Below are 14,727 nucleotides of genomic sequence, written 5' to 3'. Positions count from 1 at the left end.
GCAGTCAGAGATGACAATTTCAAGCCCTTTCACAAAACAGTTTCAATTAAAAGGTTACAAGATAGATTCGGCCTACTGTGTACAGTTCTGGTCACCCTATTATAGAAAGGATATTATTAAACTAGAAAGAGTGCAGAAAAGATTTACTAGGATGCTACCGGGACTTGATGGTTTGACTTATAGGGAGAGGTTAGATAGACTGAGACTTTTTTCCCTGGAGAGTAGGAGGTTAAGGGGTGATCTTGTAGAAGTCTATAAAATAATGAGGGGCATAGATAAGGTAGATAGTCAATATCTTTTCCCAAAGGTAGGGGAGTCTATAACGAGGGGACATAGATTTAAGGTGAGAGGGGAGAGATACAAAAGGGTCCAGAGGGGCAATTTTTTCACTCAAAGGGTGGTGAGTGTCTGGAACGAGCTGCCAGAGGCAGTAGTAGAGGCGGGTACAATTTTGTCTTTTAAAAAGCATTTGGACAGTTACATGGGTAAGATGGGTATAGAGGGATATGGGCCAAGTGCAGGCAACTGGGACTAGCTTAGTGGTATAAACTGGGCGACATGGACATGTTGGGCCGAAGGGCCTGTTTCCATGTTGTAACTTCTATGATTCTATGATTCTATCTCAGCTCGTTAATCCAGAATAAACTACACTCCCTCCACCACAATATTTGACTGTTTTTTAAATGATGTCCTTCACTACATTACTAGGAGCTCCATTCCACGTGTGAAGAACTTCCTGACATCAGTCCTAGATTTGCCTTTCACTGATTTGCCCCTAGTCACTTCTGACCTTAGTCATAATGTCACCTAGTGTTTCAGAATGACTTTTTCTACACCATTTACTATCTATTTTTACCTCTGAGTTCTCTTCTCAGCCAACCCCTCCCAAAGTTGATAACACCAAGTGTTTTGAGACTTTCCTCGTGGTTTAGCCCTCTAACAGATTCAGACTGATTTTTTTCTTTAACTTTATAATAATCTGCCTTTGAACTTTTCCATCTTTTCCATCAAATATTTTAGTGTTTTCCAAAACTGATTTGGGAATTTTTAAAATCTTGAGTGTGTTAAAATGGCTGTCATGATGGCCTACTGGTAAATGGCCTACTGGGAAACTGCCTACAGATAATTGGCCTACTGGTAAATGGCCTACTGGGAAACTGCCTACAGATAATTGGCCTACTGGTAAAAGGCCGACTGATAAGTGACCTCTGGTAAATGGCCTACTGGTAAATGGCCTATTGATAATTGGCCTACTGGCAAAAGGCCGACTGATAAGTGACCTCTGGCAAATGGCCTACTGGTAAATGGCCTATTGATAATTGGCCTACTGGTAAAAGGCCGACTGATAACTGACCTCTGGTAAATGGCCTACTGGTAAATGGCCTACTGGTAAATGGCCAACTGGTAAATGGCCTATTGATAAATGGCCAACTGGTAAATGGCCGACTGGTAAATGGCCTACTGATAACTGACCTCTGGTAAATGGTCCACTGGTAAATGGCCTACTGGTAAATGGCCTACCGTAAAGGAGTCACCCAGGATCAATCATTGAATTAACTGATCTCCAGCATAGCAATTCGGGCCTCCTGGCCACATTGCTCTGGAGTAGGAAGGGAAAAAAATCCACGAGTCCCTGCTCATGACGGCTATTCAGTGACCCATGTGGAGAATTTGCACTTAGGTGAGGTATTGGAGAGTTGCCAGGCCCTGTAGATACATACACCAGCAAGACTTACCTTGTTCAGGACTACAATAACCTAGTGGTACTGGACTAGCATCCCAGAGGTTGTGAGTTCATAATCAAACCATAGCAAGATGTGAAATAGAATTCAGTAAATCTGGCAATTTGTGGTTTAGCACCATGAAAGCTATCAAATTGTTGTAAAAATCCAATTGTTTCACTAATATCCTTCAGGAAGAAGAATCTGCCACCCCTACTTGGTCTGGTCTATATGTGACTCCAGTCCCACATGTGTGATTGACTCTTGCTATGGAAAGTTTCCAAACTGAAGGTGACAGAGCAGGAGAAGGCCGGAGAAAATTCTGGGCAATAATGTCTTCTGGGCAATTAGGGATTGGCAGTAAATATGCCATTGCCAGCATTGCCTACATCCTGAGAGCAAAAACAAAACACAGGGAAGAATATTGAAAATTGCCTCTATACTTTTCACTGGATAGATGGTAACAGTGAATTATTTATTGTTGCTCAGATAATTCTAAAGCTACTGTGGCATCTCACGTCTGGCTTCAGAACTCAACAGGATTCTTCATTACAGGGTAGAGCATTTTTCTATATGATTATTTCCTCACCCTGCCAGAATGCTTTTGTTATGTCAGTAGGGTATTGATTGAAAGGCTAATTTTTTCCAGATGTAGTTTATCTGCCTGGACTGGTACCTTCATCTACTCTGATCATATTGATAATGCTTCTTGGATGAATGACATCAGCTGAGTGCCTGTCACAAAGAAGCAGAAGAGCAACTAGTAGGGCCATAGCTGGTACCCATGGTAAGTAGGTGGTGTGGCTTTTTGACTGTTCTCATGAAAGAGCCAGCACTGAAAAGATCCCAGAAACAGCAATGATGATAATGACCAGATAATCTGGTTTTTTTGTGATGTTGGTTGACAGATAAGTATTGGCCAGGATACCGGGGAGAACTCCCCTTCTCTTCTTCAAAACAGTGCCATAGGATCTTTTTGGCCACTTGAGAGAGCAGCCGGGGCTTCGATTTAAGGTCTCATCTGAAAGACGGCACCTCTGACAGTGCAGCACTCCCTCAGTCCACCTGAGAGGGCAGAACAGGAGCCTCAATTTAACATCTCATCCGAAAGATGGCACCTCTGACAGTGCAGCATTCCCTCAGTATTGTACTCTGGAGTGGGACTGTGAACTGACAACCTTCTGACTCAGTGGCAAGGGTGCTATCACTGAGCCACAAATGACACCTGAATTGAAAGCATGCTCCTTGGATTTCCCTTCCCCTTTAAGCAGCATTGTCCAAGGGTGTGGATAATGTTAATTATGTTGACCTATGACCAAGGCTGCCAACCAGCGCGATAAATATTGACTCGGTATTAATATTCAAAAGGAATTGAATTGACTTCTGATTCACCAAAGGATAGGTGGAGGTGGGGCTTGTGTGGGAAGTATAAAAAGTGGATAGATTGAAATAGGTCCTGAATATCAGAATGAGCTGAACTGTCATTTCTCACTTTTGTTTTGCTGGGGTATAGTCCCTCAGATACCAGGAAACCCTCTAATACCTCACCTTGGTGGCAATACTTCATTGATGAGTCTATTTAGTAAACATAAGAGAGCTGTTCAACTCACCTAACATTGATGTAGGAGGTTGGATTTTCAGGATTGCTGGTCATCGAGTGGGCAATAGATGCAGAGATCGCTCCATCCCCCGATTTCCTAGGCGAGAGGCCCGAGCTATTTTAGCCACAATTTAAAATTCTCATCCTTGTGTTCAAATTCCTCCATGGCTTCGCCCTTCCCGATCTCTGTAACCTCCTCCAGCCCTACAACCCTCCGAGATCTCTGCGTTCTTCCAATTCTGGCCTTTTGCGCATCCCCGATTTCCTTCGCCCCACCATTGGCGGCCGTGCCTTCAGCTGCCTAGGTCCTAAGTTCTGGAATTCCCTCCCTAAACCTCTCTCCTCCTCCTTTAAGATATTCCTTAAAACCTACCTCTTTGACCAAACTTTTGGTAACCTGTCCAAATATCTCCTGAAGTGGCACGATGTTTAATATTGTTTGATAACTCTCCTGTAAAGTGCCTTGGGGCATCTTACTACATTAAAGGCGCTATATAAATGCAAGTTGTTGTTGTTGTTTTAATGGTGGGGCCTCATTAGCATGGAATGAGTGAGCTGTGAGTGCTGGACCAGTTTCCACAGGATGAGCATTCATGCTGCACCTAACCCCAGAAAAAGTCTTAAAGAAAAACTTACCTTGACCATTTAGGAGCCTTAAGGGCCGTTGGTTCGGCTGCTGTCCTCCTGGTACCAATGTTTTGGAGCGCTTCTGCCACTGGTACCTTAAATTTGCATCAGCATCCAACGTGACAACAGTGGCTTTGTGGGTAGCACTATTTCCTGTGACTTAGAAGGTTGTGGGTTCAAGTCCCACTCCAGAGACTTGACCGTATAATCTAGGCTGATACGACTGAGGGAGTGCTGCTCAGTTGGAGCTGCCATTAAACTGAGTGCCCTCTCAGGTGGATGTACAAGATCCCATAGCACTATTTTGAAGAGGAGCAGGGGAGTTCTCCCTAGTGTCCTGTCCAATATCTATCCCTCAATTAACACCTAAAGCAGATGATCTCGTCATTTTTCCAATTGCTGTTTGTGGGACCTTGCTGTGCGTAAATTGGCTGCCACGTTTCCTACATTACAGCAGTGACTACACTTCAAAAGTACTTCATTGGCTGTAAAGCACTTTAGGATGTGAAAAGCACTATATATTCTTTCTATGCACATTATATTACCCCAATTTGAATACTGTAATGAGGCACCTGCCTGGTTTTCCCCCCTCTCAAATCCAATTGTAGCACCTCAATTTTATAATTAGATAAGTCAGCATAGTCTAGGGATCAAACCTACGCCTTTGCTGGTCTTCGCCAGCCTCAATGATGCATTTACCCAGTAAGCCATCAGGGAAGCTCAGTTTTCTTTTTGCTTAACACCTAACACTGTCCATTGAGATTGGTACAGTGCTGCGAGGGACAGCCATTTTAAATGATCACACATGAAACAATGACAGGCTCTAAAATTACAAGCTAGCATTAGCCGAGCTGCTCAGTTATGTCAAATGTCTAATCTCTGTAAAGAAGTTAAACTAGCCCTAAAGTATATATCTTCTCAGATAATAGGCAGTTGGCAGTGATTACAAGGCTGCCTTTCAGTCAAAGGGTTTAAAAGACTTCATAAACTGTGAGAGCAAAGCTTCAGTGCTTTATGACTGTCAGTAAAACCCCAGAGATTACAGCTTTACCAGCTAATTTTTTTTGGTGTATTAGGTGGCATAACAACAGGGTGCAGCCAGAGACAGCTGGAACAAGGGCAGGTGTCTCACGAGTTTGACCCTGACAGTTGCAGGGAAGTGCAGAAGGGCCCGGAGAAATTATAGTGTTTTAACAACATGCAAGTAATAGATTTCTCACAGCCTAATGGATTCTCGAGCAACCCCGATTCAAGCAATGGTTTACCCTACGTTTGAACTTCTGCGCACACAGTGCAGGTGAGGACGCTGTCTGGGAAAATGATTCACAGGGAGAATGAGCACTGTGTGATGGTTCACCTCAGGTATTCTGTGTGGGCTCTTTGGTTTGATACAGAGTACTGAGCAGTTCCATCACATCTCATTCACTGGGAGTGAGTCTCACTCCTTTCGGGTTTTATAATGTGGCCAATTTTGAAGCGTCTCACGTGAACACAGCTCTGTGTGTTTAAATGGGTTTGTGATCCATCTCAATCTTTTTGTTCATAAATTTCGCTCGGAATGTTTCCACAATTCCATCTGGAGTATGACGTTCAGTTGTGGGCATCGCACCTCAGGAAGGATATATTGGCCTTGGAGGGGGTACATCGCAGATTTACCAAAACGATACCTGGGATTTAAAGAGTTAAATTATGAGGACAGGTTACATAAACCTGGCTTGTATTCCTTTGAGTTTAGATGGTTGAGGGGTGATCTAACTGAGGTGTTTAAAATGACAAAAGGATTCAATAGAGTAGATACCGAGAAGCTATTTCCTCTGGTTGGGAGAATCCAGAACGAATGGGCACAATCTTAAAATAAGAGCTAGGTCATTTGGGAATGAAATCAGGAAGCACTTTTTCACACAAAGGGAAGTAGAAATGAGAATTCTCTTCTCCAAAAGGCTGTGGATGCTGGGTCAATTGAAATTTTCAAGACTGAGATCGACAGATTTTTGTCAGGTAAGGGTATCAAGGCTTATGGATCAAAGGCGGGTAAATGGAGTTGAGGTACAGATCAGCCGTAATCAAATTGAATGGCAGAACAGACTCGAGGGGCTTAATGGCCCACTCCTGTTCCTATCTTCCTATGTTATGTGGAGGTGTATTTAAACAGCTCTTCTGGCCCTAGAGCAAACGTGGAGCTCTTGTTTTACATTTTTGTTGCTGTTTGTGCAACCCCGATTTCCTTCACCCCACCATTGGCGGCCGTGCCTTCAGCTGCCCAGGCCCTAAGCTCTGGAAATCCCTCCCTAAACCTCTCTGCCTCTCAACCTCTATCTCCTCCTTTAAATCCTACCAATTTGTCCAAGATTTTGGTCACCTGTTCTATTATCTCCTTATATGGATCAGTGTCAAATTTTGTTTGATAAACACTCCTGTGAAGCACCTTAGGACGTGTTATGATGTTAAAGGCTGTATATAAATGCAAGTTGTTGTTGTTGACCAATAATTCTGTCCAATGTAGGAAATAAGCAATGACATAGAATAGGCCAACAGCATCAAGTCCGTTCATTGGCATTTAACTGGCCAGGACTGAGGGTTCTCTCTGCCCTTGTCACAGGGGCTACAATCTTCCACATCTTGGTGGGCTCGCTGAACATTGAGGTTGCCCACGGCACCAGCCAACGATGAATGTTTTTGAGGATTCCCCACTCTTCTGCTTGAACATTGTCATCACTCGTTTGCCCAACGTAGCTCACGTGATACCAAGTCACAGAGCTAAATGATAGATGGAGCTGGGTGGCTTAATAAAACTAATGGTGATGTTGGACCGGAAGCTAATTGCCACCACCTACAATAGAAACTGCAGTATTACAGGTTTTAATGAGCAAGGGACCATCATTAAATAAATGATCTGTTATACATTCCAGTATCACAGAAATTAAATTCTTCATTGCCACTCCTGCCTGTATAAGAGAAAACAACCAAAAGTAATGCACTAGGGTTGATTCAATGCCAGCCCATGCTGATGGGATTAATTCTCCGCTGTGTGTTAGTTGTAATGAAATTTTTTTTTTCAAAAAATATACTTTATTCATAAAACTTGCAGCAGTTCATACAATAAAGTTCTCATATCACATTCCAAACATACACAATATCGATTATGCAATTTGCAGGTTACATCAAGTACAGTTCAATGAAACACATTGGACATCATTACAGTTCATGACACTCTAGGGTGCCTCATTGAATCACAATCAATACAGGTGATTCATTACAGATTCACTGCTGTAATGAAATAAGTTTAGGCTGTCTCAATCCAGTTCCGAGAAGATATGGGTCCACAGCACTAAGCTGGCAACCTCACTCTGAGAGGCCACGGTTTGGCTGGTGGGGGAAATGGACAATTCGTTCTGGTGAGTACCAGATGTCCTTCTGAGGTTGGGTCAGACGCACTATGCCCATAGTGCTCATACTACCTGGTTGGTTTTTAACCAGTCTAGCCGGATTTTTGTGACTGCCACTAGTTCCCAGTTGACGTCTTTAATTGGTAATACAGCAGTCTTTTTATTTCTATCGCATGTTGGAACTTCAATGTGTAATACTAAACAAAACAACCATTGTATTGCCAGTTGGAACTGTCAACTGGTGACCATTCTAGAGACTGCAATGCAATGTTTGGGCAGAGCAGAGTGAGCTTTACTCCACACTATACCTGACCTGCGAATGCTAGATGTTTATGCTGGGTGCCTGGAATGGAAATTTCCAAGCACTAACATCACTCACTTTGATAAACTGCGCTGTGCTATTTACAGATTTAAAATGACACTGTGCCACACATCGAAAGCCAAGAAATAAAGCTTCATTGTCTCAACCTAGAATAAAATCACACTCTGGATCCTTTACTCAGCTCCTTTGATTGTCTTTGTAATCTCCCATTGGCTTTTTTAGCTGCTGCCCCTTAGCCATTAGGCATCCTCATGCCACAAAGCATTGCCCAACTAAGAAATCAGTCAAGCAACTAGTGCCCACTCTCCACCACTACTGCCCTATAACTAACCTCTAACGAGTTGTGTAAAGAAAGAAAAAGAAAGACTTGCATTTGCATAGCGCTTTGTGATGCCTCAAGATGTCCCAAAGCCAATGAAGTACTTTTGAAGTGTAGTCACTGTTGTAATATGGAAAATGCGGCAGTCAATTTGCACACAGCAAGGTCCCTTAAACAGCAATGTGATAATGACCAGATAATCTGTTTTAGCGATGATGGTTGGGGGATAAATATTGGCCTGGACGCTGGGGAGAACTCTGATCGAAGTTTATAAGATATTAAGAGGAACAGATAGGGTGGATAGAGAGAAACTATTTCCGCTGGTTGGGGATTTTAGGAGTAGGGGGCACAGTCTAAAAATTAGAGCCAGACCTTCCAGGAGCGAGATTAGAAAACATTTCTACACACAAAGAGTTGTAGAAGTTTGGAACTCTCTTCCGTAAACGGCAATTGATACCAACTCAATTGCTAAATTTAAAATCTGAGACAGATAGCTTTTTGGCAACCAAAGGTATTAAGGGATATGGGCCAAAGGCAGGTATATGGAGTTAGATCACAGATCAGCCATGATCTTATCAAATGGCGGAGCAGGCACGAGGGGCTGAATGGCCTACTCCTGTTCCTATGTTCCTATGTTCTTTGAAATAGTGTCATGGAAGCTTTCATGTGTAAAAGCAACGTGGGTGACTCTCAGACTGGTTTATTTCTCCCTCTTTTTGCTTGCTGCCCATCACAGTGGCCCTGGCGAGATTGTTAGCTCACTCATGCAAACTCCCGACTTGCCACTCAGCAACAAAGGGTAGTGGTGTTCTGTGCCAATGGGCTGCACAGTCGGTCAGATTTTTGGAATGGAGTGAGAAGGAGCAGTGCAGCAGCGGGGGATTCAAACCCTCGGGGAGGGGGAGGAGTATGTGATGGAATTCAGGCGTCTCTCTTAGAAAGGCATAATTTGTGGTAAAGTAACTATTAAACTGTTAATGTGTGGTGCAGCTTCCAACGAGTAGAACTGTAGAAATCATCTGACAATGAAATAGCAGCAACAGTTCCTAGAACCTGAGATGCCAAGAGAGTCATTGGAATTCACAATAGCACAATGAATAAGTGTTACCCATCTGGGCACTGACTGGGGTCGATTCTCACTGCCTTCGCCTGGTGTTAACGGGGCGGTAACAGCCTCAAAATGGAGTCGGTAGATTTACCGCCCCAGTAACAACGGCGATGCGGCTGGCTCCATTTTGAAAGGGGCCTCCGGCCGGATGTCCAAAGCACCTGCCTGTTTCAGGCGATAGGCCCCTTTTAATATGGAAATTGAGGTCCTTTGAGGTAAAGAACTTAGAAATTAACTGACAGCAAAACAACAGCAGCAGCTTCTTCAACCTGAGACACCAACCAAGAACGGCCATGAATCTGCTTTTGGTGCAGGGAATGGAATTCGCAATCGCTCAATGAGTTCATGTTACCCATCGAGGCACTGGCTGTCCTTTCAGCATCGTGTCAGCAAGTGCTAGAATCTGGGTTTGTAGACACAATACTTCCATGTCACGGCCGTGCTGTTGGTTGAGGCCTTAGGCTGAGACCAATTCTTTCCATAGGGAAAGAAGGAAAATCAAAGACAGAGGGGAAGGATTTGGTCCTCATGGCACCCGGTTTTCTGGCGTTAAATCACTGTTGAGGGAGCCAATTTCTGGGCGTAATCTCATGTGACCGAACTACCCCAGAAGTATCCCCACGCCCGTATTTGGCATAAACTGGGCACCATGCAGGCTTCTTAAACGGACCGCTGGAGGCTGCCAAAGACAAGGTGAGTTACCTGTTTTACTTACGTTTATGTGCAGCCGGGAGGGGTCCAGGAATGCTCCTCCTGGCTCCACAGCATTACTGCCGGCCCGGGCTCTCCTCCCCCCCCACCCCCATTTGCCTCCCCCCTCCCCAAGACTTACCTATGGGCTGGCTCTGCATCAGAGCAGGCTGAATTTTCCAGGATCCTGACCGACGAGCTGCATCGGGAGGCCCGCTTGGCGTCCACAGCTCACGGTGTTATGGAAATGAGGCCCGGGGCGGGATTTCCAGCGAGCCTCAGGACCGACACCTGCGGGCATGTGTTCCAGGCGTTCCACCCACTTCGCTGCCGCTAACCGAATTCCACCCCCAGAGTCACCTTGGAGCATTCCTTTGCACTTGTTGACAGACGAAGGCCCAGGTTACCTGCTTATCCTCTCAGCTAAACGGTATGGTGTAGACAGGGGATAGAAAATAAATTATAGCACGTAGAAAGAAAAAAGAAAGAACCTGCATTTATAAAGCGTCTCAAAGTGCTTTACAGCCAATGAAGTACTTTTGAAATGTAGTCACAGTTGTAATGGAGGAAATGAAGCAGCCAATTTGTGCACAGCAAGATCCCACAAACAGTAGTGTGATAATGACGAGATAATTTGTTTTACTGATGTTGGTTGCGGGATGAATATTGGTCGGTACACTGGGGAGAACTCCCCTGCTCTTGTTTGAAATAGTGGGAACTTTTACATCCCCCTGAAGAGGGGCCTTGGTTTAACGTCTCATCTGAAAGCCATGCTGCAGGCCAGAAGGCCTCAGGTTCAATCCGTGAGCTGTACTGAGCTACCTTACCTCAGCCAGGGCAAACAGTGCCAGGTTGGCTCTGTCAGCACCACTCTGCCCCTGAATCAGAAGTTGGGGGTTCGAGTTCCCCTCAGCACTTGAGCACCTAACCCAGGCTGGCACTTCGGTGCAGTACTGTGGGAGCACTGCATTTTTGGGGGTGCCGTCTTTCAGAGAAGGTATTAAGCTGAGGTCCCCTCTGGTAGTTCAGGTGGATCTCATGGTACTATGTGAAGCAAGTGCAGGGAGTTCCTCTGTGTCCTGATCAACATTCCTCCCTCAACCAAAAACAGATTAACTGATCATTCATCTCATCATTGTTTCTGGGATCTTGTAGTGCAAAAACTGGCTATACACTATACTTCATTGTACATAATGTGCTTTGAGATCTCTCTGAGAGATATAAGGTGCTTTATAATTGGGAGTCTTTATATTTACAGTGGGCTTTAGCACCACTGGGCTAGAAAAGGGAAATTAGCCAGGTTTCCACTTCCGATCACTGCCCAGTCGATGTGTGTGAGTGCCGGGCGGGGACAGGAGCAGGCTCAGTTGTGATGCCCCCCATAGTCGATTTGCCTGTTGACACTCATGGCTTTGACATACATGAACATTGGCCCCTCGGGTGAGGTACTGGGGGGTTGGTGGAACCTGAGGTCCAGCAAGGGTCAGCGTCATCAGGAGAGGAGGGGAGAAAGTTAGAAAAGAAAGAAAAAAACATTATTAAAAAGAAAATAACTTGATGAAACAAATAATCAAGTTCTGGACTCTCTCTCTCAAAGGAAACCTGTATTTTCTTCTGAATAGAAATTCCAAGTAGTTTTGAAATGTTGTTTTGGAAAAACCTCTTCAGACACAGAAAAGTTTAATAAGCTGGGAAATCTGCATAAGAAGCCATTTATTAGTTGCCTTGTTACAGCAAGGCTGAGCGTTCAGTGAGCCCCACCAGTAGCAGATCACATCCCAACTCCTTTGCTGAGTTTCACCTCCTCACTATTTTCTCAGCTAATTTGCTGAACTGTTAATTCCTGCCTGACACTGTTTGAAAGGTTTCCCTTTCATGTTGTCAGGTTTCATCTCCTGGGTTTTAGGGGCCTTTTCTTCCCTGCTTCTAATGACTGTGAGCCTGATAAAAGGATTAATAGTACTAACAATGCCGGTGTCACTGATCCCCTCCCCTTCCACTCTGGGTAATGCCAGTCGCAGCCAGTGCTGATAACTCTCACATTGATGTGAGGAAAGGAGCTGTCAGGACAGGCACCTTTATTACCTCAGCAGGGGGCAATATAGGGGGGGGGAGGTTTGAGGGGGAATGGGATGCTATTTACTACAGCCTCTTCCCTCCCCCAATCCACGATTTCTTGCACGAATTATATTGATCACAGACTAACACCTAAGCAAGCAACATAGCAATAAATATCTATCTATCTATCTTTCTATCTATTTATCATCTACTGTCAGTCTATTGTGTATCTATCTATTTGTATATCTGTCAGTCTGCTGTCTATCTGTCTACTTGTCTAACCATCTATCTTACCTCTGCTGCGTAACTATGTCTATCTATCTGTATCTATATCTGTCGGTCTGCTGTCTTTGTCTATTTATCCACCTATCTCTCATACGGCCTGTTGTCGATTATCTGTCTATTTATCTATCTATCTATATGTTTATCTGTCAGTTTGCTGACTGCCTATCTATGTATCAGTCTCCCCTTGGTCTTGTGTCTGTGTTTCTATTTATCTGACAGTGTTGCATTCATTACACATGCAAAGTGTCCGTCATAGAAAAAAACCTGATTGCCTCAAATTTTCCAGTAACAAAAAAAACTCACTTAAACCCTATAGGGTGGGAATTATTAGGGTTGGCAATGTGAACATTTAATGTACTTGCAACAGGAGTCAGGGTTCGTACAACAACTTCACCCACAGTCATTTCTCTTTATTTCACTGTCTCTCACAGAACTTCCTTTCAGCGGGCCTGTTTCCGGAGGTTCTACCTCCCCCCCAACCCCGCCTCCAATGCTACAGTTCTTTTCAAAGGGTCTTTTCATGGCCACAAGAACAGGGTAAAAATTCCAAGGCAGGAAACCGCCACAATCTGGGAGCATGTTCTCCGCGTCGATCACAGCAGTTGTGTTCCAACACAACATTCTGGGTCGCCCGTCAACAGCAACAATTACAATAACAACTTGCATTTATATAGCGCCTTTAACATGGTAAAACGTCCCAAGGTGCTTCACAGGAGCGATCATCAAACAAAATTTGACACCGAGCCACATGAGGAGACAATAGGACAGGTGACCAAAATCTTGAACGAGAAAGGTCGGATTTAAAGGAGGAGAGAGGTAGAGAGGCGAAGAGGTTTAGGGAGGGATTTCCAGAGCTTAGGGCCTAGGCAGTCGAAGGCACGGCTGCCAATGGTGGAGCGATGAAAATCGGGGATGCGCAAGAGGCCAGAAATGGAGGAACGCAGAGATCTCGGAGGGCTGCAGGGCTGGAAGAGGTGACAGAGATAGGGAGGGGCGAGGGATTTGAAACAAGGGTGAGAATTTTAAAATCAAGGCATTGCCGGACCGGGAGCCAATGTAGGTCAACGAGCACAGGGGCGATGGGTGAACGGGAGTTGGTGTGAGTTAGGATATGGGCAGCAGGGTTTTGGATGAGCCCAGCTGCAGGCTGCAGGAGCACACAGCGGGCAGTCAGACACTGGCGAGGAACTCCAGTGCACCACCTTCAGCTCACAAGACCAAGGAACCACGGAGACAGGAGCCTGTCAATCATTGCATTTCTGCTTATAACACAGAGCAAATGATACTAGATAAGCCCCGTGGTTTGGAGTACCCGTGGCAAACAAGCAGGCTTATCATTTTAGCTATTTACGTCTTGGGCCCTGTCTTCCTCTCATGCTAACACTTTGTGTTGCCACCATTTAAATTTCACCCAGTAAGGCTGGCGTGAGTTTCAGATTCATAGATACAAAGAGCTCTCCAGAAACGCATAACTTCTGTTTCACTGTGAATAACTCCACAGGAGACCCATCATCACTGTACACATTTTTCAGTAATTCTCAAAATACACAGAACTGTGAAATCTATATTGTAGATGGGGCATTTAATGTCCCACTGAAACGTGGTGTGTTATAATATACATGGAACGGTGAATATCTCAGTGAAACACGGTGTGCTGTAATATACACAGGGTAGTGAATATTCCAGTGAAACATGGTATATTATAATATACACAAGGTAGTGAGTATCTCAGTGACACAACAACAACACCAATATGCATTTATATAGCGCCTTTAACATAGAACAATGGCCAAAGGCACTTCACATAGTCCAGAATGGAAGAGAGTAAAGGTTTCACTGGGAATAAGGGCATCAAAAGTGGAGTTGACAACATCCTCCAATGCTTCTCCTCTGTTGTCCAGCTGGGTGGGACTGCCATCGCCTGGTTCCACTCTTATCTATCCAGTCGTAGCCAGAGAATCACCCGAAATGGCTTCCCTTCCCGCCCCCGCACCGTTACCTCTGGAGCCCCCCAAGGATCTAGCTTTGGCCCCCTTCTCTTCCTCATCTACATGCTGCTCCTCAGCGACATCATCCGAAGACACAACATCAGGTTCCACATGTACGCTGATGACACCCAGCTCTACCTCACCACCACCTCTCACGACCCCTCCACTGCCTTTGTTTTGTCAGACTGCTTGCCCGACATCTAGTCCTGCATGAGCTGCAATTTCCTCCAATTAAACATTGAGAAGACCCAAACCATTGTCTTCAGCCCCCGCCACCATCTCCGTTCCCTCGTCTCTGATTCCATCACCCTCCCTGGTCACTGTCTGAGGCTGAATCAGACTGTTCGCAACCTTAGCATCCTATTTGACTCTGAGGTGAACTTCCGACCCCATATCCTCTCCATCTCCAAGACCGCCTACTTCCACCTCCATAATATCGCCTGTTTCTGTCCTTGCTTCAGTCCATCTGCTGCTAAAACCCTCATCCATGCTTTTATTGCCTCCAGACACGACTATTCCAATGGTCTACTGTCCAGCATCCCATATTCTATCCTTCATAAACTCTGCTGCCCGTATCCTAGCTCGCACCAAGTCCCGTTCACCTATCATCCCTGTGCTCGCTG

Source organism: Heptranchias perlo, chromosome 30 (genome assembly GCF_035084215.1).
Source record: "Heptranchias perlo isolate sHepPer1 chromosome 30, sHepPer1.hap1, whole genome shotgun sequence".
NCBI classification, from domain to species: domain Eukaryota; kingdom Metazoa; phylum Chordata; class Chondrichthyes; order Hexanchiformes; family Hexanchidae; genus Heptranchias; species Heptranchias perlo.
Note: the sequence above shows the minus strand (reverse complement) of the source record.